At 43.6% G+C, this 24,520-nt stretch overlaps 1 long non-coding RNA gene across 1 annotated transcript; it reads left to right on the top strand.

Moving 5' to 3' along the window:
* The first annotated feature begins 10,581 nt into the window (after positions 1-10,581).
* LOC121273913 lies at positions 10,582-14,247 on the top strand. Its single transcript, XR_005942121.1, has 2 exons — positions 10,582-11,089; positions 13,049-14,247. It is a non-coding gene; the product is annotated as an uncharacterized LOC121273913 (long non-coding RNA).
* Positions 14,248-24,520: the final 10,273 nt, after the last annotated feature.

The raw sequence follows: 24,520 nt of genomic DNA, 5'->3' as shown, positions 1-24,520 counted from the left end.
TAGGAAGGGAGTTCCAGGATTTTGATCCAGTGACAGTGAAGGAAAGGACGATACATTTCTAAGTCAGGATGGAGAGTGAGTTGGAGGGGAACTTCCAGGTGGTGATGTTCCCATCTTTCTGCTGTCCTTGTCCTTCTAAATGGTAGTGGTGATGGGCTTGGAAGGTGTTGTCGAAGGCTTTGATGAGTTGGGCCGAGGACACTACCCTAAGGAACTCCTGCAGTGATGTCCTGGAGTTAAGATGACTGACCTCCAGCAACCACAACCATCTTCCTTTGTGCTCGGTATGACTCCAACAAGCGGAGAGTTTCCCCCTGATTCCCATTGACTCCAGTTGTGCTCGGGCACCTTGATGCCACACTTGGTCAAATGCTGATCTCACCTCATCCAGGGAGTTCAGCTCTTTTGTCTATGTTTGAACCAAGGCTGTAGTGAGATCAGGAGCTGAGTGGTCCTTGTGGAAACCAAGCTGGGCATCAGTGAGCAGGTTATTGCTAAGTCAGTGCCAGCTTGACAGCACTGTTGATGACCCCTTCCATTACTTTACTGATGATGGTGAGTAGACTGATGGGGCGGTAATTGGTTAGGTTGGATCATTCTCACTCTTTCTTTCCCAGTTTGGTCGGAAGAATGAGGAAAGACAGGATAAATTGCAGGGTACCAGGGAAAAGGTCAGGTAATGGCAGTGAGAGGACGGGCAGAAAGACAGCTTTCTCTGCTGTAACCATTGCATGATTTCATACAAACAATTGTGGCATGCGCGCAGTTTCTGTAGTCATGGCTGAGTGGTTAAGGCGATTGAGTGAAAAATCATTGGTGTTACACTGCGCAGGTTCGAGTCCTGTCAACTGCATTTCTCATTATTTCTGATTTTAACCGCGCACAGATGGAATTAATTTTCATTTGAATCGAGGAAAAGTGCTCCAAACACACCCGTGTTCTCTTATTTCCATTCATTTTTCAGCCTTCTGCAAATCTCCAGTGGGAAATGGAAAAAACAAAATGGAGCCAATTTTGTGACACGATTTCATTCTGGCATTTGTCCTTCCTTAGGCCTCTGTCACTCTCGGTGTATATCTCTGAGTGTATTCCTCTGTGTGGGTCAATGTGGTTCAGTTCCCCGAGGAGGTAAACACATTTTTACGAGCACAAACTGTATTCACATTAGTTGTGCAACTTCACATTTCAATGTTACAGTGAAAAATATCAGGATGAAAGAGATAAGAGTAGTTTGTCTCTTTCTATGTATGGACTACAACAACAACTTATATTTATAAAGCTACTTTTTCCTAATGAAACGTCACAAGGCGTTCCCCAGGAGCATTTTATCACAAAGTGTGACACTGAGCCACATAATCGGTGAGATGACTAAAAGCTCGGTCAAAGGGGGAGGCTTTAAGAACTGTCTTAAAGGAGGAAATTATCGATTTCATGTTCCAGCGAACAGCAATGGTTCTTCTGATTGGCTGAATACGTCACTTTTATTCATCCGACACAGACCATTTGGTCAAAGAAACCTATCCTTGGTGAAGTTTGTAAAAGTAAACTCCACTACAGTTTGGTGGCCTATAAACAACTCCCACCAATGTTTGCTGCCTCTTGCTGTTTCTTAGCTCCACCCAAACTGACACTACATCTTGACCCTTCAATCTAAGATCCTCTCTCACTAATGTACCGATCTCGTTCCTTATTAACAGCGCGACCTTCGCCTTGTTTCCCTTTTGTCCATTCTTCCTAAATGACGAATATCATTCAGATCAACCAATCACAGCTGCTCTTTGGAAGCAGCACACAGGGCCGAATGGCCTCTTTCTTTGCTGTAACTTTCTGTCATTTTATGTTTCTTAACACCACGGTTAAGATGAACTTTCTTATCTTCAATGTGATGTTTTGAATTCAAGACAATAGGCAAATTCAGCGAGTTTTCTTATCATTTCTAGCACAGAATTTGGAACCGGACTCGTTGAACGACATTTAAATGGTCTCAATCGTTAGATGCAGCTCACCGAGTTCAAACAGACACCATGAGCATCAGCCTGTTATGTACATTCTTGCTGTACATCTTCTGAGCTATAAGCTGATCACAGCTCCACTTTCTGCACATTGAAAGACAGTGTGAAAATATTCACTATTTCAAATCTTAACAACGTGCGTATTTGTGATTTTCTGTGTATGTCAATGTGGCTGAGTTTCCCATTTTCACCACCCAAACACTATCCATGTTAGTTCTCTGACTTCATATCAGCCAAAAGAAAAAAGCCGCTAACATGACATTTCTCTCTTTATTTTGAGTGGAGACCATTCAGCAACTAAACTTCCGGATGTTACAAAGTGGAGGATGATTGAAGTTTTCACATGATCTTATTAAGCAGCTGAGAATGCTTGAGGGGTCGAATGGTCAATTCCTGATCATATTTTTTTATATTCTAATTCAGTGTCAATGTTGGTGAAGACAATGTTTGTGTCTAATCTGAATGTGGTAGTGAGGCCGAGCAGGCTCAACCACTGGTTCAGGTTTTGATCTCTCTGACGATTTGGGCTTCACTCTCACCGCTGTCAAACTTTCTGGTGGTTTGTTGTTTGAGGCGCTTCCAAAAGATTCTCTGTGTAAACTTGATTCGCATTAATTGTGCAGCTTCATATTAAAATGTCAAAGAGAAAATATCAGGATGAAAGATGCAAGAGAGAGTTTGCAATGTTTGGAAGGAGGTGCAGCTAAGAAATGGAAGATGTGAACGATGTCATTGATGATTGAGAGGAATGCATTGTAATCTTGGGGCTTCTGTAGGCCGATTACCTTCCACACTTTGAAATTCAGAACAATCTGAGGCTCCATGGAGGAAGCAACATTGATCTCCCTGAATTTTCGCAAAGGAAGCCATGACTGCGCATGCCCGGCTAGCTCAGTCGGTAGAGCATGAGACTCTTCATCTCAGGTTGTGGGCTTGAGCGCCACCATTTTTTAAAGCTCTGCTGCTTTCATGGGTGAAATCCTTCTCCAATCCCCCGGCAATGTCACCCCTCAAACTGAGTCTTTCTCCATCCCGCTTTGTTAATATCACAGCTGCTTGTTTCTGAGTGAAAACTACCCTCCCCTTCACTGGAAGTCAGAGAGTTTCGTGCTTTGGATTTGGTGCTTTCCCGCCGCAGCCTAGGTTCAACTCCTGATCAGGGGAAACTTTTTTTCTTACCGCTGTGTGAACTGTCACAATGCACTGGAATTCCACGTGTAAACTGTTAAAACGAACCTGAAATTTAATGTATGGAAGTGTGAACTGATTCATGTTGGTCGGAAGAATGAGGAGAGGCAATATCACATAAACTGTACAGTTCTAAAGGGGTTTCTCTGCTACACAGCGAGTGGTTACGATCTGGAATGTACTACCTGAGAGTGTGGGGGAGGCAGATTCAATTGCGGATTTCAAAAGAGAATTGGACAGAAAATGCAGGTCTCCGGGGAAAAGGCGGGGGACCATAACATTCTAGCATGAACTGGCACAACTAATGTGAATGAAGTTTGTGATGGTAAAAAAAGTGTTCACCCCCTCAGGGAACTGAACCACATTGACACACACAGAGGAACAGACACAGACACATGCATTGAGAGTGACAGAGGACTAAGGAGCCACAGACACCCAGAAATAAGGATGTCACCAACTTGTCCAATTATTGTCCCATTTCAGACTGCAGATCTGGTGAACGCTTGCAGATGAACTGAAATGAAGAAACATGGAATAGAAGAAGAGAAACACACGGGAGTGTTTGGAAGGTTTTTATTCCGTTTCACCAATAATTAATTTTAATTGTGGATTCACCTAAAGTCAGGCACAGCAGACAGCGAGGTCAGCAGGATTCAAACCTGCATGGGAGGGTGTTTAATAGATTTCAAATCCATTGTCTGAACCACTCATCCACAATTACAGACCTCGCATCTATTTTAATCTTGTTCATATAGAATCATAGAAAGGTTATAACAGAGAAAGAGGGCAATCGGCCCCACATATTCTCTGCAATTCACACTGTGTCTCCTTGTTCTTCCTGCATTAAGATGAAAACCTTAATTCATCGACGGCCGTGAGCCGATGCTCAGGTGAAGTGGCTGAAAGAACAAATCAGCTGAAACTTTGATTCGAACCCACGAAGAGAACAGAGGCCAAACAAAACACCTTAACCCAGCAGGACACGCTCCCACTATCAAAGGTAAACCACCCATTGCCTTGGGTGGTAACGGCTCCGAAATAGACCATAACAAATAGGAGCTGGGATTGACCGTTTTGCCTCTCGAGCGCCTCATAGTGTCAGAGAATCAGAGCTAAGGCTACACACAGATGGAGGCCATTCAACCCGAGACATAGGAACAAAGAACCGAGGGGCAGGAGAAAGCCATTCAGCCCTTTGATCCTGTTTCTCCACTTGATTAGATCGTGGCTGACTTGGTTGTGATCTCAACTCCGCCTTCCTGTCTGCCCCCCAGATCCTTTGACTACCTTGTCTTTCAAAAATCTGTCTAATTCTGCCTTGTGTAAATTCAATGAGCAAACCTCTGATGAAAATAATTCCACAGGCCAATGGCCCTCTGAGAGGGAAAAGTCTCCTTAACTCCGTCTGAAAAGGGAGATCTGTTACTCGTCTGGAGACTAATTCACCTGGTCCTACTCCCCCGCGTTTGTCCTTGGAGACCTGAACTTCCTGTCCAATTCTCTTTTGAAATCGGCTTCTGGACAATCAGAATACTTGGTAACAGACAAGACACTGAGAGGCTTGGTTGTGGGAGAGCTGGTTCCCGGTGACATGGATGTGTCTGCAGTGGGTGGGGTCAAGCCTTTTCCATGTATCCACAATGAATGCCTCACCCTTTACTTGGGAAGAGTAAAACTGATAGGGAATAGTTGTCATTTCAGTTGCAGCAATCTGAAGCTTTCTCTCACTGAGCCATTTGTTTAGGATATCTTAAAGAGTGCAGGTGCTCTCCTCAAGTCTCTGTACGTAATTGGTCAGCGCATTCGGCTGCTAACCGAAAGGATGGTGGTTCGAGACCAACCAGGGACGAAAGTGTTGTTTTTTACTCCCCATTAACGCTCTAGGGCCCTGAAACCACGAGAAAATTCTACCCCACCCCAACGTTGCCAACTTGGCTGTCACCCACTGAGCTCCCACACCAAGCTTTGTTTATGGATATTCATTTCAGATATAACAAAGAGAATGAACGATCATGTACCCCCATCTAAATCAATAGAGATCTATGAGGCTATTGGATTGAAATAAACCCATCAATTAATCGCTCTTCCTCAGCTCCACGCTAAGTGAGACAGGAAAAGGTAGCCACAGACTCTCCAATCACCCACTGCCAGCGGAAGCAGCTTCTTATTTTGCTGAATGTTATCTTCAAAAATGGTGAAGAGCGAATCTAATGTGGCTGTAAGATCCTGCATTCAGTTCTTTTCAATAACAAACAGGAATGGCAGCGATGCAACTTTTCCACACAGCTAGGTGACAATGTTTTTCCCCTAGCATCGAATGGAGCAACTTGCACATGCGAAATGAGCGGGGTAAATACAACGCTAAAGGAACATTTCCCTGCCTGGATCCCAATGGAGCTGTCTGGAATGTTAAACGGTGACGTCATGCAGCAGCACTTTGGGTCTTTGTTCTGAAGAAATGGAATTCGGCTGTTCTCATTAGGAATGCTGGAGACAGACTGATCAACAATGTCATCATCAAATGGTACAGCTCAGTAAGAGGATCTTCTACCCATCGTGTCTATGTCAGTTTTGTACAAAAAGCTTTATAATTAACAGCAAGAAGCCACCCTCCCACCCATTCTATTTATAACAGCATTTTTTTTTACAAAGATCTTGCCAATTAATCCCAAATTCCTTCTCTGTTTCCATGATTCAGAATCTTCTCCCTTTCAACCATTGCCAAATTCCTCTTTGTAGAACGAGTTTCTGCAGAATCCATGCAGTTTGCCTTATTGGACATTTTCCTTACCCAATGAAATGAAGAGTTTGACTAGGGTTGCTTCTGCAGTTTTCGATATAAACATTAGTTATTTATTCAATTCACTTCATACTGAACTTACAAAAGACGGTTATTCTGATCAGACATGTCCTCAGTATTTTCTCAATCATGATGACCATGAAACTATCATTGATTGCTATACAAACCCATGTCGTTCACTAGACCTTTAGGGAATTCAATCGGTCGCTGTTACCTGGTCTGACCTGCATGTAACTCCAGACCCACAGTGATGTGGTTGACTAACAACTACCCTCTGAAAAGGTTTAACAAGTTACACAACTCAAGGGCAATTCGGGATGGGCAACAAATGCTGGTCAACGATGCTCATGAAAGAATGAAGATCCATGATGAAGAGTGATACAAAATGATTTAACACCATCTCTCCCATTCCCTCGTGCTCAATGACAGTATCAGTTGCGTCTGTATTTAGGCTGGTGCTAGACTTTGGATCACACTAGTAGTCATCTTTCAGTCAGTAAGTAACTGTGAATTTGCATTTGGAAACTCATTAATTTCTGTTATTGACAAAAGAAAGTAGTATTTTTTGTGCAGTGTCAGTTTCAGCTCTCCTGATTTTGAGAATGCTTCTTTAAGGCTTGGCGAAGTGTAAATGTAAAGTGGCTGCAAGATACTCTATTCAGTTAATCTTCAACAACAAACATGAATTATGGAACTTTCCCTCACACTTAGATGTGTAAATCTCGATAATGTTTCCACCCATTTCCAGACAAGGGACCTTTTGCGTGTACGTAGTAACCACTGCACTACAGAAACAATGGGCAGAACCACATGGACTGACTTAGAATATCAAACCGTGCAGTCTTACTGCACTTCCGAGCCCTGTTTTGTGGAAGTACAATTCGGCTGAAAAACATAGTCATGCAGCAGAGAAATTGACCTGAAATTAGAATCATAAAATGACAGAGCACATCAGCAGCTCATTCAACACTTCACACATGTGCGAGCTAATTTACTGCAATTCGTCTAATTTATTGTTTCTTTCTCATGACCGAGCCTTTTGGGGAAAATCATTCAAAGCCTGGGGAAGTGCCAGTGTTACATGGCTGTGAGATAATGTACTCAGCTATTATTAAGCAACAAGCAGGAATTGTGCAACTTCCCACAATTAAATAATTCAGTTGTGATAATGTTTCTGCCAGCTTTCAAATCGGCAACCTTGAGCATGTGAAGCTAATGTGATAACCACTATTTGTTTCTTTATTAATTTATGGGATGTGGACATCGTTGGCGAGGCCATGACACCACAAAAACAATTTGCAAGAAAAAACAAAAATGATTTCTATTTAATTTCAAACTGTGTAGACATGCTGCATTGCAAGATCCTGTTTCATAGGAATAGAATTGGGGTGGGACATTATGGAATGCTGCAGAGAAATTGATCTAATTGTAAACTGACACAGCTCATTAGGAGGCCATTCGACCCATCGGGTGTGCGCTTTCTCCAAAGAGCTATCCACTGAGATCCAATATCATTATCTTCCTGCATAACCCTGCAGCTTCTTTTTCCATTTCAAATAATTGCCCAATCCCCTTTTGAAAACTCTGAGTTAAGAAAAACAACATTGAAAGAGGTGCAGGAGCTTCTCCAGTGTCCACGTACAGTGTGTGAAAATTAGTAAAGTTTCCCTGACCCAATGACAGTGAGAGTTGGATTAGGGATTCATATGTTGTCTTCGATTTCCTATTGAATATTTGAAAGAAGTTCATGATGATCAAGCAACTCTCAATTGGTCATTTTTCTCAGTCGATATAGACCATCTAATTCTCCTTGCTGTACAGCTTGTTACAAAGGCTGTTATAGAAAAGAGGGAAAGGTTTGCTACAGCTATACAAAGCCCTGCTTAGATCACACTGGAGGACTGTTTATAAGGTGCCGTTTCCAGAACTATAAAGGATCAATATTGGTCTTGGAAACAGGGCAGTGCTGATCCAGCAGAATGTCAGTTCTGGAGTGTAAGTGGACACTGGCCCCTCCGTAAATTGAGGTCATCCAAAACAGCTGCCCGTGTCTTCACTCACAGCAAGTCCCATTCCTCTCTCAGACCCCTGCTCACTCACCGACATTGGCTCCCGGTCAAAGAATTATCTACTTCAAAAGTTCTTATCCTTGTGTTCAAATCTCTCCTTGTTCTCGCCCCTCTCTATCTCTGTAATCTCCTCTATCCCCACAAGCCTCTGAGATATCTGTGCTCCTCTAATTTTGGCCTCTGTGCATTCCGAATCAGAACCCCTCCACCATTGGTGACCATAGTTTCAGTTGCCGAAGCCCCAACCTCTGGAATTCCTTCCCTAAACCTCTCTGTCTCTCCACCTCACTTTCCTCCTTTAAGATTCTTCTTAAAACCAACCTCTCTGACCAAGCTTTTGGTCACCTGGCCTAACATCTCCTTCTGTGTGTCAGTCTCAGACTCTGTTATATAATGATCCTGTGAATCATCTTTGGAGGTTTAATTACGTTAAAGGCGCCATCTAAATATAAGCTGTTGTTGTAATGGGGCACACAGGGAAGGAGACAGATTCTTCTTGTACCGTTCACCCTGATAATTTTTGATCTGAAGATGCACAACTAATGTGAATAAAGTTTGTTCTGTGAAAAATGTGTCCATTTCGTTGGGGTACTGAACCACATTGACACTTACACAGACAAACGGAAAGAAGAAACCATGGGAGTGTTTGCATGGTTTTGATTCCGTTTATCTAATAATTAATTCCATAGGCACCTTATCAAAATCAGGAATGATGAGAATTGGAGCTGGTAGGATTTGTACTCTGTGAGGAGACCCCACAGGATTCCAACTCCATCCCCTTATCCACGCCGCCATGAACACAGGACTGACACTGACGTCACTGCTGCTTGTAGAAAATCATCGACAGCCACGTCGGATGGTCATTCAGCATGTCGTTCACATGCCAACTCTCTGGAAGAGCAACTCAACTACTGTAATTCCACACCCCGCCTTTTCCCCACAGCAACTCATATTTATATTGTCTCTCCTCGTTCTTTCTGTCAAAATGCAACACTGCACACTCAATTTGAGGTGGTGCTTGTTTGTCCAAATGGGGCTGCTAAATGTTTGGCAGCTGTGGGATTTGAACCCTCATCTCCATAGAAACTGGTGCCTTAATCCATCGACTTAGACCACTTGACCACCCTGCTCACAGTGGTTAAAAGCTATTAATCATCCTCTTCATTGGCATTGCCACTGAAATAGAACAAAAGCAATTGAGGAGGAAAAGGCCATTTGGAACCCGGAGCCAGCTCCGTCAGTTAATCAGATCATCCTGCACTTTGTAACAAACAGAAATTATCTCCACTCAAAAACACAATGAGCTGCAGTGAAGGGTCGGCACTATTTCAACTGTCATTCAACTGATTAGGTTAAAATCTCCTGCTAGAAATGGCAAGAAAACTTTTCACTGAATTCACTCCGGGTCTGGACTTCAGAAGGACTGGACACAAGGTAACAAAATACATTTCGATAGAATGGGTTATAAAATGGCAGAATGACTGAGAAATAGGGTAAGAGAGGACTTGATCGAAGCTGTTAATATCAGAAATCAGTTTGGAAAATGCTTCCACTGGCGGATAGACAGGAATCAATATAAGTTAATCACCAATAAATCCAATGTCCAAATTCATAAGCAACATCGTTAACCAGAGATAAAAGCATAAAGTGATGGAAATACTCAGAATATTTGGGAATGTCGGTGGATTGAGAGCCAGAGTTATATTCTTAGGTCTGTGCACTGATTCAGTACAGTTCTACTGAAAAGTCATAGATCTGTAATGAAAAATGTGTCTGTCTCATCACAGACGCTACCAGACCTGTGTCGAGTTCCAAAATGTTCTGTTTCTATTATAGTTTTAGAGCATCGCTTTTTTCTTTTCCTTGGATGAGAATGTGGAACTCATTTCCAAAACCGAATGTGAAAATGGATTCACTCTATCATCTGCTTAGTTGACACAGCAGCAGTCATAACTGATGGAGAAAATTTAGGCACTTCAAGCGTGCAAAGTTTGGCCACTAGTTAACAAACCAGCTTTAAAAGTTCAAAAGATTTAATCCACAATAGGCACATTCTTACTGACAATACGGAGTTTCAATGTTCAGTGCATGGAAGGAAAAATCACTTCTTCACCTCACCTGCTAAGAATCTAGTGAGTTAACATCTAACCGTAGGCAATTTTTGTTTTTGTTTCAGATTTCCAGCAACCACAGTATTTTGCTTTTATCTAACTGTAGGAGCTTGTTCTGTTGTTAATTACACACAGGACAGAAGTATGGTGCACTTTGTTGTATCAATTGATTTAATAATCTTACATCTTGACCCTAAATCTCCAGTCATCATCGGATCATAGAAAATAATTTTACATACAAAAATATAGACACCCAATGGCGGACCTGTCACCCAGCATTCAGAGCGGGAGAGAAGGTGCCCTATCCAGAGCGCTAGGGCCCTGCGCATGCGCATTACGGAACGTAATTGGCATCTGCGCTTTACGGTCTTCTGTCTGAGCATGCGCAGTGCTGTCCTGTGACCGGAGCCGCAGAGAGCGGGTTAAAACATGGCGTCTCCAGCAGAATAACAGAGTTAGTGGGTCGGCGGGAGGAATGGAGCCAGCGGAGTGGGCAAGGAGGCTTCATAAACGCTCGGTGCAGGTCGCAGAACCAGAATTAAAAACTACCGGTCCCGCGTTTATAGCGAAGAAACCGGAAATGGCTGGGACTCTCCCTCTGCTTGGCTCGGGGGAAGGCTGTGTAGCAGGGCGCATGCGCGGTCATCCTGGTCCAGGTAGCAGGAGGAGAGAATGATGTGAATTTTTATCCTGGACTGACAGAGATGGATTTTGGAAACTCCTTTTACAGGGGGTTATAAGGGGAGAATTTACACGCAGCAAACTCAAACCAAGAGAAATGTTTCTCTTCTCATTTTATAACCTGAACTGACACTGACGTCTTTATGATCTCTTTTTACAGCTGCTTCCAGTGCTTCTGATACCTTTCCAGCTGCAGGCTCCCCACAGGGGATTTTAAATTAGAAAACAGTGAGTATTATTGAGTATTCATCTGCAAATTGAAGGTTTCAGTGCGGTGAAAGGTTGCTGGACTGACAGTGAGGATTTTTTTATAATCGTTTTACCAGATCTTAAATGGGAAGGACTTGCAGACAAAGAAACTGAAACAAAACATCACATCAAGATCTGACACAGTCACTCTATTCATTGGAGCTGGGATATTATTGGTCTCTAAACTTAAGTATTGAGTTCCAGGTCATTATCACTCACTGTGTAAAATTTCTTCCTCACATCAGTCCTGTAGATTTTACCCCAAATCTTAAATCTGTGTCCTGTTATCATTTTACAATCAGGTAATGTGAACAACTTTTCTTTAATGACCTTATTTAAGCCAATCATAATCTTGTACCCCTCTATCAAATCTCCCCTCAATCTACTTTGCTCCAAGGGGAACAACCCCAGTTTCACCAACCTAACCATACAATTAACGTCCCTCATCCCTCGAACCATTCTGGTAAATCTCCTCTGCACCCTCTCACATCCTTCATAATGTGTGGTGATCACTGGTTTGCACAGACCCAGATGTTCTGTGTTTGTGTCTTTGACCTCATCACACATCGACAATTTCATGGTGACATCACCCCGCAGCCCGGGTATTTCCTCAACTGGGAGATTCACTGACTCCAGTTCTTCTGATAGGTTTCCAGCTGCAGGCTCCAGCAGGAGAGTTTAAAATTGAATACTGAAACTGTTTCAGAGTTGAATATTTTTGACCATTCACCTACAATTTAGAGCTTTTAGTGCTGTGCTCTGTTATCTGTGAAAGGTTTCTTAGCTCTGGGGCTTGTGTGGCTCCTGTACTGTGAATCTAATTCCATGTCCATCCATTGCTCTGTTTCACCTCTGCCCTCCCTGATCACCTCTCTGCCATTGTTAACTTTCTCTGTCACTAAATACAAGTGTATTTTAACAATGTTTAGGATTTTACTGTTCCTTCTGCCTACTGTGTCTAAATGAGGTTTCCACTGCTGCCCATCACCTGACCATGTGCTGCTGGCTCACCAGCTTTATCTTTCCACAGTATCTTTCATGGTCAGGAATTATATTTCCTGCGCTATAGTCCATTTCTCTTCCACTTTGTGTAATAGGATATTCCAAGGCATTTCACAGGATCGTAGGAAAGCAACATTTCACACCGAGCTACATGGAGAGATATCAGGGCAGATGAACAAAGGTTTACGAAAAGAGTTAGGTTTTAAGGAGTATCTTAAAGGAGGAAAGTGAGGTGGCGAGGGTTAGGGAGGAAATTCCAGAGTTTGTGGCCTTGGCAGTTGCTGGGGGATACACCAAAGGTAGAGCAGTTAAAATCAGGAATGCTGAGGTCGGAATTAGAGAAGTGTAGATATCTCAGAGGGTTGTGAGGCTGGAGGAGATTACAGAGGTAGGGAGGGAGGGATTTGAAAACATGGACGAGACTTAGACAGTCAGGGAGAGGGATGGAGCCGGTGGTCAGGGAGTGGAGTTTGTAGCAGGGACTGAAGACAATGGCTTCAGTCTTCCCAATATTTAAATGGAGGAAATTTCTGTTCATCCAGACAAGTGTGACTTGGAGGGGATGTTGGAGGTGATGGTGTTCACATACACTTGCCACCCTGATCCTTCTGGGTAGTGGAGGTTGAGGTTTCTGGAGATTGTCAAAGTTCTTGTTGTGTTGTAGATATCCCTTCACCTTCTGCCTCTCCCACCTCTCTCTCCCTCTGCTCCCTTGTAGGCCAGAGTCTTGTGTAGGCTTAGATCAGCTGGCAGGTTTCCTTCCCTGAAGGACCTGAGTGAAGCAGTTGAATTTTTATTCCAATCTGGCAGCTTTCATGGTTACTTTTAGCTAGTGCCAGCCCCACAAATTACCAGATTCATTCAGCTCAATTTTACAACCTGTTTTTCTGGGTTCTCTCTCACTCACTTTTTTCTGTTTTAAATCAATTTCACAAGGAGAGGATTTGCAGTCGGGAAACTCAAAGCAAACATCACATCTCGACATGACAGAGTCGCCTAATTTATTGTGACCTGAATATCATCAGATTTTGAACATGGAAGGAAAAAGCACCGTTCACAGTAGGGAGACACCGTGGAAATGTGGGGATTGGGGGAAGGGATTCAGATTCCCATCTGAGCTGGAAACTCATCGGCGCACTCACACTGGGGAGAGACCGTTCACCTGCTCCCAATGTGGGAAGGGATTCAGTCAGTCATCCAGCCTGAGGACACACCAGCGAGTTCACACTGATAAGAGGCCTTTTAAATGCCCAGACTGCGGGAAGAGGTATAAAAGTTCTGGGGAACTGATGTCCCATCAATGTGTTCACACTGACGAGAGACCGTTCAAGTGCTCTCACTGTGGGACTGGGTTCAGGCGATCATCTCAACTCACTGGACACCAGCCAATTCACACTGGGGAGAGGCCATTTACCTGTGCTGAGTGTGGGAAGTGGTTCACTACCTCATCCAACCTACTGATACACCAGCAAGTTCACACTAACAAGAGACCTTTTAAATGCCCAGATTGTAGTAAATGCTATAAAAGTTCTGGAAACCTAATGTCCCATCAACGAGTTCACACTGGCAAGAGATCTTTTAAATGCCCAGACTGCGGGAAGAGGTATAAAAGTTCTGGGGAACTGATGCGCCATCAATGTGTTCACACTGATGAGAGACCGTTCAGGTGCTCTCACTGTGGGACTGGGCTCGGGCAATCATCTCAACTCACTGTACACTAGCGAGTTCACACTGGGGAGAGGCCGTTCACCTGCTCCAAATGTGGGAAGGGATTCTCTCCCTCATCCAACCTGCGGACACACCTGTGAGTTCTCACTGCCGAGAGACCGTTCAGGTGCTCCCAGTGTGGGACTGGGTTTAGGTGGTCATCTTAGTTCACTGAACATCAGCACAGTCACACTGCGGAGAGACCATTCACCTGCTCCGAGAGTGGGAAGTGATTCACTCAGTTATCCCATCTGCTGAGACACCAGCAAGTTCACAAGTAACTACAGTGATTGGATATTGTGAAATAACTTCCAGGACTGAACCATGTTCATTGAAGTCTCTTTTCTGCTTTTCTGTTAATAAACTCCAGGTCAATTATAGGGGTTTAGATTCTGGATAAAAGTCAAATAAATTAGCTTTGTGTTTAACACAATGTGTCAAGTCTTTTCAATATCTCTACACAGTATCTCTCAACAGCAAGTGTGAGGAGCTCATGGAGCTTCTTTGTCACCAAGATTGAGACAATCTGATCAGCTGCCTCTGCTGCTTCCCTCCCTTCCACTAGACTACCAGGACAAACTGTCTCTAAAGCTCCCCCTTGTCTGAGCCGTGAACTCTTTCTCCAGTTTCTCTCCCACCTCCCCTCATGTCCTCTCACTGCTCATCTTGTCCATGAGACCCACTTTCTACTATACTGACCCCACTCTCGCTGAACTACTGACTACCCAACTTCTCCATGTTAGCTGATATTGTTCACACACCTTTCTCTCTCTTCCGGTCCTGACGCATCCTAAAAAACGGGATCTATCCTTGGCCCCTCCTATTTCCTGTCTACATGCTGCCACTAGGCGACATCATCCAAAAGCACCGTGTTAGTTCTCACATATACACTGACAATGCCCAGCTCTACCTCACCACCATCCCTCTCCATTCCTCCACTGTTACTAAATTATCAAACTGCTTATCCCAAATCCAGTACTGGATGAGCAGAAATTTCCTTAATTAAAAATTGGGAACACCAAAGCCATTGTCTTCAGTCACCACTACAAATTCTGTTCCCTAACTACCGAGTCCATCCCTATGAGGTAACATTGGGATATGTTGTCCTACATTTGTCAAGCCAGGAGCTATTCCTATAATATTTAGTACATTTCTGAAGATTTTATAAGGTTATTAGGCAGTGATTTCTCACAGATCTTCCCAGCTTGAGAAGGGAATATCCTTATTGACTTTTCACAACTGATTTCTGACTAACCTCACTATTTCTGAGCTACGAGCTTGTTTTCCTCATTTCTTGATGACAAACTGTAGATAACACACTAAAGCTACTAGAATGATCAGAATCCACAACACAAACCCTTCAGCTGCCACCAAGAATAGATGTCAAAACTTTTCCACTAAAATGTGATAATTATCATCTCAGATTCATCCTCCCCACCTGCCGATCATCTCACACAATCTAAATTATTGAAATGTCGTAAATACATCTGGTTCGAACAAAAGTTCAGGCATGGACTTTAAAGATTCTCCAGTTCTCTGTTCACCTGCATCCACCTTGTGGATATTTTCTAACTGATTCTGGACCTTCTTCAACTTAATTTGTCCTTTCTGACCCTCTTTAGAAATCCTATTGAGGATATACTAGTAATCCCGGTCACACTCTTCACCAATCCCCAGGATATCTCTCACCCCCGGCCCGCCTGTTTTCTCTGTTGGACTATCAGTCGCTCCGTATAATATGTAAACGCCATTGTATACTCCTGGCTTCACTTGGGAAATTCTCCATTCATGTTTAACTAAGACTGTTGCTTCTTAAGCCTATGATCTTGATGACTGTGATCCCACTCCTAACACCACTTGTAAGATTTAGGTTCGGGAGTTGCAGATTACTCGAAAAGGAGATCGAGCTCAGAAGTGATTTTAAAGTAGTTTATTGAGAAGTAACAGTTTAAACATGATGCGTAAAATAGACAGGTAAACACATGACCCTTGACAGGTGAGAACGGTTTACTGGTCCCGGAGGACAAACAGACAGATTACGCAGAGTGAGTGCTGGTCTCTGTAGCTGGTGGTGACAGTCTCCTCTGAACGGTTAACTGGTGTGAGCCAGAGTGTGGGTGTTGGGCTGAAGCCAGCGTGGATCACGTCGATATCTCTGTGCTCTCGAGAGCCTGTTTTAACCTTTACACAGGCAGTTGGTTTATGTATGGGTCATGCCAGGGTTAGAAATGTCTTGTTTCAGGGCCTGTGCTAGAGACATGTCCTTGGCAGAGATAACAGGCCTGTCCTGTGTTTGTCAGCCAGCAAGCTACTATGGAAGCTTTCTTCATAAGAGAGAGTGAGCTGTTCTTATAATATTCCCTAAATTTCCAAATCTTTCATAGGAATATTAGACAGCGATTTCTTACAGTCCGTTACTTGGATTGAACTTGTCTCCATTCTCGTGCTGAGAGGATTTCAGTACCAGACGGGAGGGGTAACATTTGGGAACTCTCGATTCTCCACCAATTCCCATTCCCCTTCTTTCTGGTGGATAATGGAGGTGTCACTGTGAGTAATGTACAAGTCAGTAAGAATTGGCAGCAAGGATTAATCAGCACTTGCTAATTGGAGATGTTAATATGGAACCTCTCAGATACTGAATTGTTGAGTTCATACCAAAGATCAATTTCAGATTGAAGTAAAAGTTCAGAATCTTTTTGTAAACTAATTTCTGATGAGAGTTCCTGAATTATGGAGAAAGATCAGAGACAGCGGTTCTTAAAGGGTCACTGCAGCCCCGAGAACACAGATCCAGAATATTAAACTAAAGCCCAGTTACAGGGATTACTAACATCAGCAGAAACAAACCCCAACTGTCAAACTGAACATGGTTCAGACCTGGATGTGGTTAAAAGCAGCAATCAAAGCAGAATCCAATCCCTGCAGTCACTTGTGAACTCGCTGGTGCATCAGCAGGTGAGATGAGTGAATGAATCCCTTCTCACACTTGCAGCAGGTGAACCGCCTCTCCCTAGAGTGAACCCTCTGGTGCGTCATTAGGTTGGATGACTGAGTGAATTTCTTCCCACAGTTGAGCATCTGCATGGTCTCCAGTGTGAACCCGCTGGTGTCTCAGCAGGTTGGAAGAAGACTTGAATCTCTTTCCACAGGAAGTACAACTGAATGGCCTCTCCCCAGTGTGAATTCGTTGATGCTTCAGCAGGTCAGAGGACCCAGTGAATCCTTTCCCACATACAGGGCAAGTGAAAGGTCTCTCCCCAGTGTGAACCCGTTGATGTGTTTGCAGGTTGGATAACTGAGTGAATCCTTCCCCACACTTGGAGCAGATGAATGGTCTTTCCCCTGTGTGAATTCGCTGGTGAGTCAGCAGGCTGGATGACTGAGTGAATCCCTTTCCACACTCAGAGCAGGTGAATGGTCTCTCTCCAGTGTGAACTCGCTGGTGCCTCAGCAGGTCAGATGGCTGAATAAATCCCTTCCCACACTCGGAACAGGTGAATGGCCTCTCCCCTGTGTGAACTAGCCGGTGTGTTAGCAGTTGGGATGACCGAAAGAATCCCTTCCCACAATCAGAGCAAGTGAATGGCCTCTCCCCAGTGTGAACTCGCTGGTGTCTCAGCATGTCAGATGATTGAATGAATCTCTTCCCGCACTCGGAGCAGGAGAACGGCCTCTCCCCAGTGTGAACTCGCTGGTGTGTTAGCAGTTCAGACGATCGTGTGAATCCCTTCGCACACTCGGAGCAGGTGAACGGCCTCTCCCCAGTGTGACTGCGTCGATGGTTTTCCAGCCGGGATGGGTAATTGAATCCCTTCCCACAGTCCCCACATTTCCACAGTTTCTCCATTGTGCGGGTGCCCTTGAGTCTCTGCAGGATAGATGATCAATTGAAGCCATATCCACACACAATACACATGTACAGTTTCTTCCCAGCTTGAATAGTGCAATGCTTTTTTCAGGCTGTGTAACTGGTTAAAGCTTTTTCCACAGTCAGTTCACTGGAACACTCTCACTCGGGTGTGTGTGTGTGTCACGGTGCTTTTCCAGTCACACTGATGTTTGAAATCCTTTCCCACAGGCAGAACAGACAAACATTTCTCCTTCCACTTTCCAAAATGATGGCATTCACGTCCTGGTGAATTGAGTGACTCTGTCAGATCTTGATGTGATGTTTTGGTTTGAGTTTTCTCTCTGCAAATCCAGCCCTTCTAATACCCTGTAAAAGGGGTTTACAAAAGTCAACACCGTAAGAACAGGATAGAAATTCAGAGCAGACAATTCCAGTTTCTACGGAACATTTTTTCCTCTCTTGTTCGCCCAGAGCTGCAAATCCCCATCTCATGCACTCACCCTCCCCTCTGTGCTAAAATTCAAATAAAATGTTGGACAATTCTTTCTGTTTCTTTTTAACAAATTTGTACAACTAGAGATAACAATATGTTATCATCCACGTTCTACCTGCTGTAAAGTTGAAGCCACCCCAAAGTCAGATGGCCCTGTCTTCATTCACAGCAAGTCCCCTTCACCTATCACCCCTGTGCTCCCTCATGTGCATTTGACTCCAAGTCAAGTAACATCTTGATTTTAAAATCACCATCCTTGTTTTCAAATCCCTCCAAGGCCTCATCCCTCACTATCTCTGCAGTCCCCTCCAGCCCCTTCGGGATATCTGTGCTGCTCAAATTCCAGCTTCTTGCGGATTCATAATTGTAATTGCTCCATGACTGGTGACTATGCTTTCAGTTACTTCAGCCCCAAGCTCTCGAATTCCCTCCTTACACTTCTCTGTCTCTCTATCTCCTTAACCTCCTTTAAGATACTCTTTAAAACCTAACTCTTTACCCAAGCTTTTGATCACCTGTCATAATATCTCAGTGTCTGGTATCACATTTTGTTTTATAGGTCGACTGTGAAGATCACTTGGATGATTCATGATGCTAAGTGCACTATACAAGTAGAAGTTGTTTCTGACTGCATCCCTGACCTCCTGTTTTAGAGCGACACCAAGCTCTATCTCTGATTTACTGTCCCATCGGTCACGTTTCTCTCCTGTTCACTGGGACCCTGAAGCCCCACCCACCATCTGTTGCGTCATCAAGATGGCCACAGAAAAAGCAAAAAGTCCCGGAGTTGCGAACGCTGGAACTGCAGCTTCTTTTTGGGATTTGCCGCCTTCCCAGAGATCAGGATCCTCATTGATTTGAACCCAAATTATTGTACTGTGTTCCCCCATCGTGACCAATAGGGCGAGGGGGCGTGACTGGAGAAACAGTCCTTCAACCAATCAGAGTGAGGGGGCGGAGCGTATCTAGGCTTTCCCTGATTGGCTCCTTGGCAAAGGAAATCCGCGCATGCGCCCTGCCGCACACTGCCTCATAAAGATGGCGGCCGTTAACCGGGGTCTCCGTTCGGGAGAAAATCCACAGCTGGGGCCCCTGGCGGGAAAAATCAGGGCAGCTGGCTCCTAATTTGCGGCTTACGGTCCACACTGTGTGCTTATGAGGCCTTCCTACCCGCTCATTTCATCCATCGCTCCCTTTCCGACACCCAATAAACTTACCGGCTGCAGAGAGAAACAAACAAACAACTGCACATCGCCATCACCCGCACTGCGCATGCGCTGAATATTGCGCATGCTCCAAACATTGGGTGGAACTGCACATGCGCACTGCTCCCCTGTGCGGTGGACCGGGCACAATCTCCACCGATTGGAATGCTGGGTACAAGACCTTCAGGTTCTGCATATGTTGTTCATCTTCATCAGCTACAACATTCAGGACAAACAACAGGGATTATTAGAGGGAATAAACACAGTGTAGTGAGAAAGGAAATTCCGAGTGAGGATTGGGGAGCTGGGAATTGTAACTGAAGGTTTCAGCATAGAAATATTCTGGATTAAGAAAAGAGAATGTGACAACAAACTGAATAATCAGTTACAGAACATCAATTAGTCTCCTCGCATCAAAGAGGAATCAGAAATTCATCACAGCATGTGTGAAACAGAACTCATTTATGGCATATATCCAGAATTTTAAACTCCAGCCCAGTTAGATAGAGATTATTAAAATCAGCAGCATTAAACTCCCAAAGTCATAATGAAGATGGTTCAGCCCTGAAAGTGATTAACAGCAGCGTATTTATGCAGCATCTTTAACGCAGTCAAACATCTCAAGGTGCTTTACGGGAGGATTATCAAATAAACCCCAACACCAAGACACAAAAGGGGAGATTAGGACAGGTGGCCAAACATTGGGTCAAAGAAGCAGGTTTTAAGGAGTCTCCTAAAGGAGAGGAGAGAAAATCAGAGAGGTGAAGATGGTTAGAGAGGGAATCCAAAGCTTTGCACCCAGACAGCTGAATGCATGTGCGGCACTGGTGCAGTAATGAAAATCAGGAATGTGTAAGAGTCCAGAATTGGAGGGATGTCTGGCTGGAGGTGGTTACAGAGATAGGAAGGGGCAAGACAATGGAGGGATTTGAAAAACAATCCGAGAATTGTAAAATTGAAGCATTGCCATACTGGGGATCAATGTAGGTCAGTGAGTGAAGGGGTGATGGGTAAATGGGACTAACTGAGAGTTAGGATACAGGCAGCAGCGTTCTAGGTTTAAGTGGGTGGAATACGAGAGAATGGCTAGAAGAGCTTTGGAATAGTCGGGTCCAGAGGGAGAAAAGGCAGGAGTGAGGGTTTCAGCAGGAAAGAGGTTGAAGCAGAAGAGATGGGAGATATCACAGAGGTAGGCGGCCTTGGTGATGGAGCAGATATGGGTCAGAAAATCAGCTCGGGGTGAAATTGACACTGAGGTGATGAACAGTTTGGTTCAGGTTCACACAGTGGCCAGGATAACAACAGAATCCAACCAATCCAGTCAGATGTGAAATCACTGGTGCATCAACAGGCTGATTAATGAGTGAATCCCTTCCCGCACTCAGTACAGATGAATGCTTTCTCTCCAGTGTGAGTGAGTTCGCATTTCATCAGATCTTTAGAGCTTTAAAAACTCTACACACAGTAAGAACAAATAAAAGGTCTCTTATCAGAGTGAACAACTTGATGGACAGTGAGGCTGTAGACACAAATGAATTCTTTCCCATAGATGGAGCAAATGAATGACTTCTCCCTGGTATAAACTCACGTATGTATCTGGCAACTGGATATCTGATTGAATCTCTTCCCATACATTTAATACATTTTCCAGTTTCACCCCAGTGTGAACTCGCTGGTGTTTCTGGAAGCTGGATGATTCAGTGAATCCTTTCCCACACATGGTGCAGGTAAATGGTCTCTCCCCATTTGATTGTGCAGATGGGTTTCCAGCTTGTATGGAGAACTGAGTCCCTTCTCGCAGTCCCCACATTTCCATGGCTTCTCCCTGTTTGTATCTCCAGGTTAGACAATCAGTTGACGCTTCATATAGTATTACCTTTACACAGGGTAGACAGCACAGAGACAGGTCATTCCGCCCAACCAGTCTATGCTGGCATTTATGTTCACTCGAACACCCTCTCACCTTTCCACTTCTAAATAAATCACTGTAACCTGATATTTCCTTCTCCCTCATAAACATGTCAAGCCTCCCCATAAAATAATTTACAGTAATCACTTCAACCAATCCCCCTGGTGGCAAGTTTCACATTCGTTCCACTTTTAAGTCAAGAAGTTTCTTCTGAATTCCCTATTGGATTTCTTAGTGACTCACTCATATTGATGGCTTCTGGTTATGCCCATCCCCAAATGGGGAAACATTCGCCCTGCATCCTCCCCATCAATTATTTGTCCATTCTGCAGTTTATTAATGTCATTGTTGCAGTTCTTCTCAGTACTGACTATCCTCCCCAAATTGGTGTCATCCCTAAATTTTGAAACTGTGCACTTCATTCCAAATTGTTAATGTAAATTGTGAACAGCAGTGGTCCCAGCACTTGTGTTCCTTGTGGAACACCGCTTCCCACTTTTTGTGGGAATAACTACCCTTTACTCCCACTCTCTGTTCTCTGCCTTGAAGCCAGCTAGCAATCGAATCTGCCACTTATCCACTAACTCTGCAATCTCTAATCTTATTTTTTAGTCTATTATGTGGCATCTTATCAAAGATCATTTGAAAATACCGATAAATTACATTGACGACATTACCATTGCCAATTGTCTCTATTACCTCCTAAAAACAATCAATAAGGTTGGTCAGGCAAGATTTTTCCTATTGAAATCCATTCTGACTCTTCATTGTTATATTTCTAATTTCTTGACATTTTTCTATTCTTTCCTATAGTAGGGATTCCATTATTTTTCCTACCATTGATGTCAAGCTGACGGTTCCATATTTCGCTGGGCATGTTGTGTCCCCCTTCTCAAACCTAGGAATCACATTAGCTATCCTCCAGTCCTCTGGCACTACACCTTGTATGAATGAATCATGAACAGTACTGCCTATGCTGTCTCTACCATACGTTTTTTTTTAAATGTGGATTCAATCCATCTGGACTACTTTATCTTCTTTCAGTTTTATTTGTTCATTCAACACATCCTTTCTTGACTTTAAATGCACTTATCTCATTACTCACGTCATCATGCAATGTTTGTTTCCCTGTTCACTCGCCCTGGGGAAAAACAAGGCAAAACAATGCTTGAATATTCCTACCATCTCTCTGTCATTACCTGTGGTATTATCCTGTGTGGTCCTTTAATTGTCCAATTCACATCACAGACTTCCTCTTTTATCTATGTGTCTGTAAAACCTTTTACTGTGTTTTACTATGTTCCTTGATAATTTAATTTCATGATGGAGGTGTCACTGTGTGTAATGTGCAAGTCAGTAAAAATGTCAGCAAGGATTAATCAGCGCTTTCTATTTGGAGATTTTAATCAGTGGAACCTCTCAGACACTGAATTGTAAAGTTCATCCCAAAGATCAATTTAGGATTGAATTAAAAGTTCATATTTTAATTGTAATCGAGTTTCTGGTTGCGAATTTGTGATTAAGGGGAAAGATCACAGGTGGCGCTTTCAAAACTGCAGCTCCAAAACTTAGGGACATATCCAGAATAATTTCCTGGGAGAGTTATAGGGGTTGTAAACATCCGCAGAAACAAACCAAACATAGCCAGATCACTAATCTTGGGTTTGATTAACAGCAGCAATAACAGCGGAATTAACGCCCGCAGTCACTTGTGAAATCGCTGATGTGACAACAGGTGTTGTGACTGAGTGAATCCCTTCTCACAGGAACGGCCGCTGCCCAGTGTGTCAGCAGGTGAGGGAGCTGCGTGAACCAAATCCCACACACACAGCAGGATTCGTTGGTGTGCAATGATGTCGGAAAACTGTATGAGCCTCTTTCCACAGTAAGTGCAGTTGAATGGCTTCTCTTCAATGTGAATTCACTGGTGTGACAAAAGACCAGGTGAATGAATGAATCCCTTCCCATAAACAGAGCAGGTCCTTACATTTACACAGTTTCTCCATGCTGCAGGTCCCCGTGTAACTACATCAATGGTATTCCAGCAGGGAAGGATAATCGAATCCCTTCCCACATTCCTCACATTTCCATAGCTTCTCCCCAGTTTGACTGTAACGATGGTTTTGCAACAGGAATGGATAATTGAATCGCTCCCCACATTCCTCACATTTCCACGGCCTCTCTCCAGTGCGAATGCATCAGTGAATTTCCAGTGTGGGTGGGTAACTAAATCTTTTACCACACTCCTCACATTTCTATGGTTTCAGCCCCAATGTGACTGTGTCGACGATATTTCAGCCAGGTTGGATAATTGACTTCTTTAGGACAGTCCTCACATTTCCACGGTTTCTCCATGGTGCCAGTATCCTTGTGTCTCTTCAGGTTTGATGATCAGTTGAAGCCTTATCCACAGATGGGATATGTGTGTGGTTTCTCTTTGCTGTGAATGGTGTAATGTTCTTTCAGACCATGTAATTGGTTAAAGCAAAGGTACACCCTCTCTTGATGTGTGCTTTTATTATGAAATAAAATCATACAAAGGCCACAATACAGGTGGAGACAGTCACATTGAAGTTAAAACCTTTATTAGAGACAAAACAGGTAAACATCTCTCCTTGTACATTGAAAGGCCGATCATAATGATGTCCTGATATAAAGAGCGACTCTGTCAGATCTTGATGTGAATTTGATTTGAGCTTCCCGTCTTTAAATCTTCCATTTTAATACCTTGTTAAAGGAATTAACAAAAGTCATCACTGCAAGTGTAGGACAGAAATGCGGAACAGACAATTTTAGTTTCTGTGGAACTGCGGGGAATGCTGGGTAAAACAACCGCCATTGAAAGTCTCCATTCGTTTAAATTATTTAATGGCTGTTACTGAGGCAGCGCATAGCTCCCTGCAGCCTCAGCATGCACCGCGCACAGAGGTAGGCACTGGGGGCGGAGCCTTCCCGCGCATGTTCCTTTGTGCAATTCTGACGGAAATTGGGCGTATAAACCTTCCCTGAGCATTCTGGGTAGTAGAGATCGCCATTTCTCTGAGAAAGAGATGGAAAGATCACGTGTCATTATCATTGAAAAATAAAATGGTACAAAGCATTGAATATTAGTTACTTCCACTCATTACCTATCAGCGCAAACTGAATATATTAATATTCAATGATTATTTTTATTTTAAAAAATATATAATCATGTTTAGCTAAGTTTATTTCCCAACTCAGATTCTTGCTCTCAAAGTTT

Source organism: Carcharodon carcharias (assembly GCF_017639515.1).
Source record: "Carcharodon carcharias isolate sCarCar2 chromosome 27 unlocalized genomic scaffold, sCarCar2.pri SUPER_27_unloc_23, whole genome shotgun sequence".
Lineage (NCBI taxonomy): Eukaryota > Metazoa > Chordata > Chondrichthyes > Lamniformes > Lamnidae > Carcharodon > Carcharodon carcharias.
The sequence above is the reverse complement of the archived record's forward strand: the minus strand, read 5'-3'. Positions and strand labels throughout refer to the sequence as shown.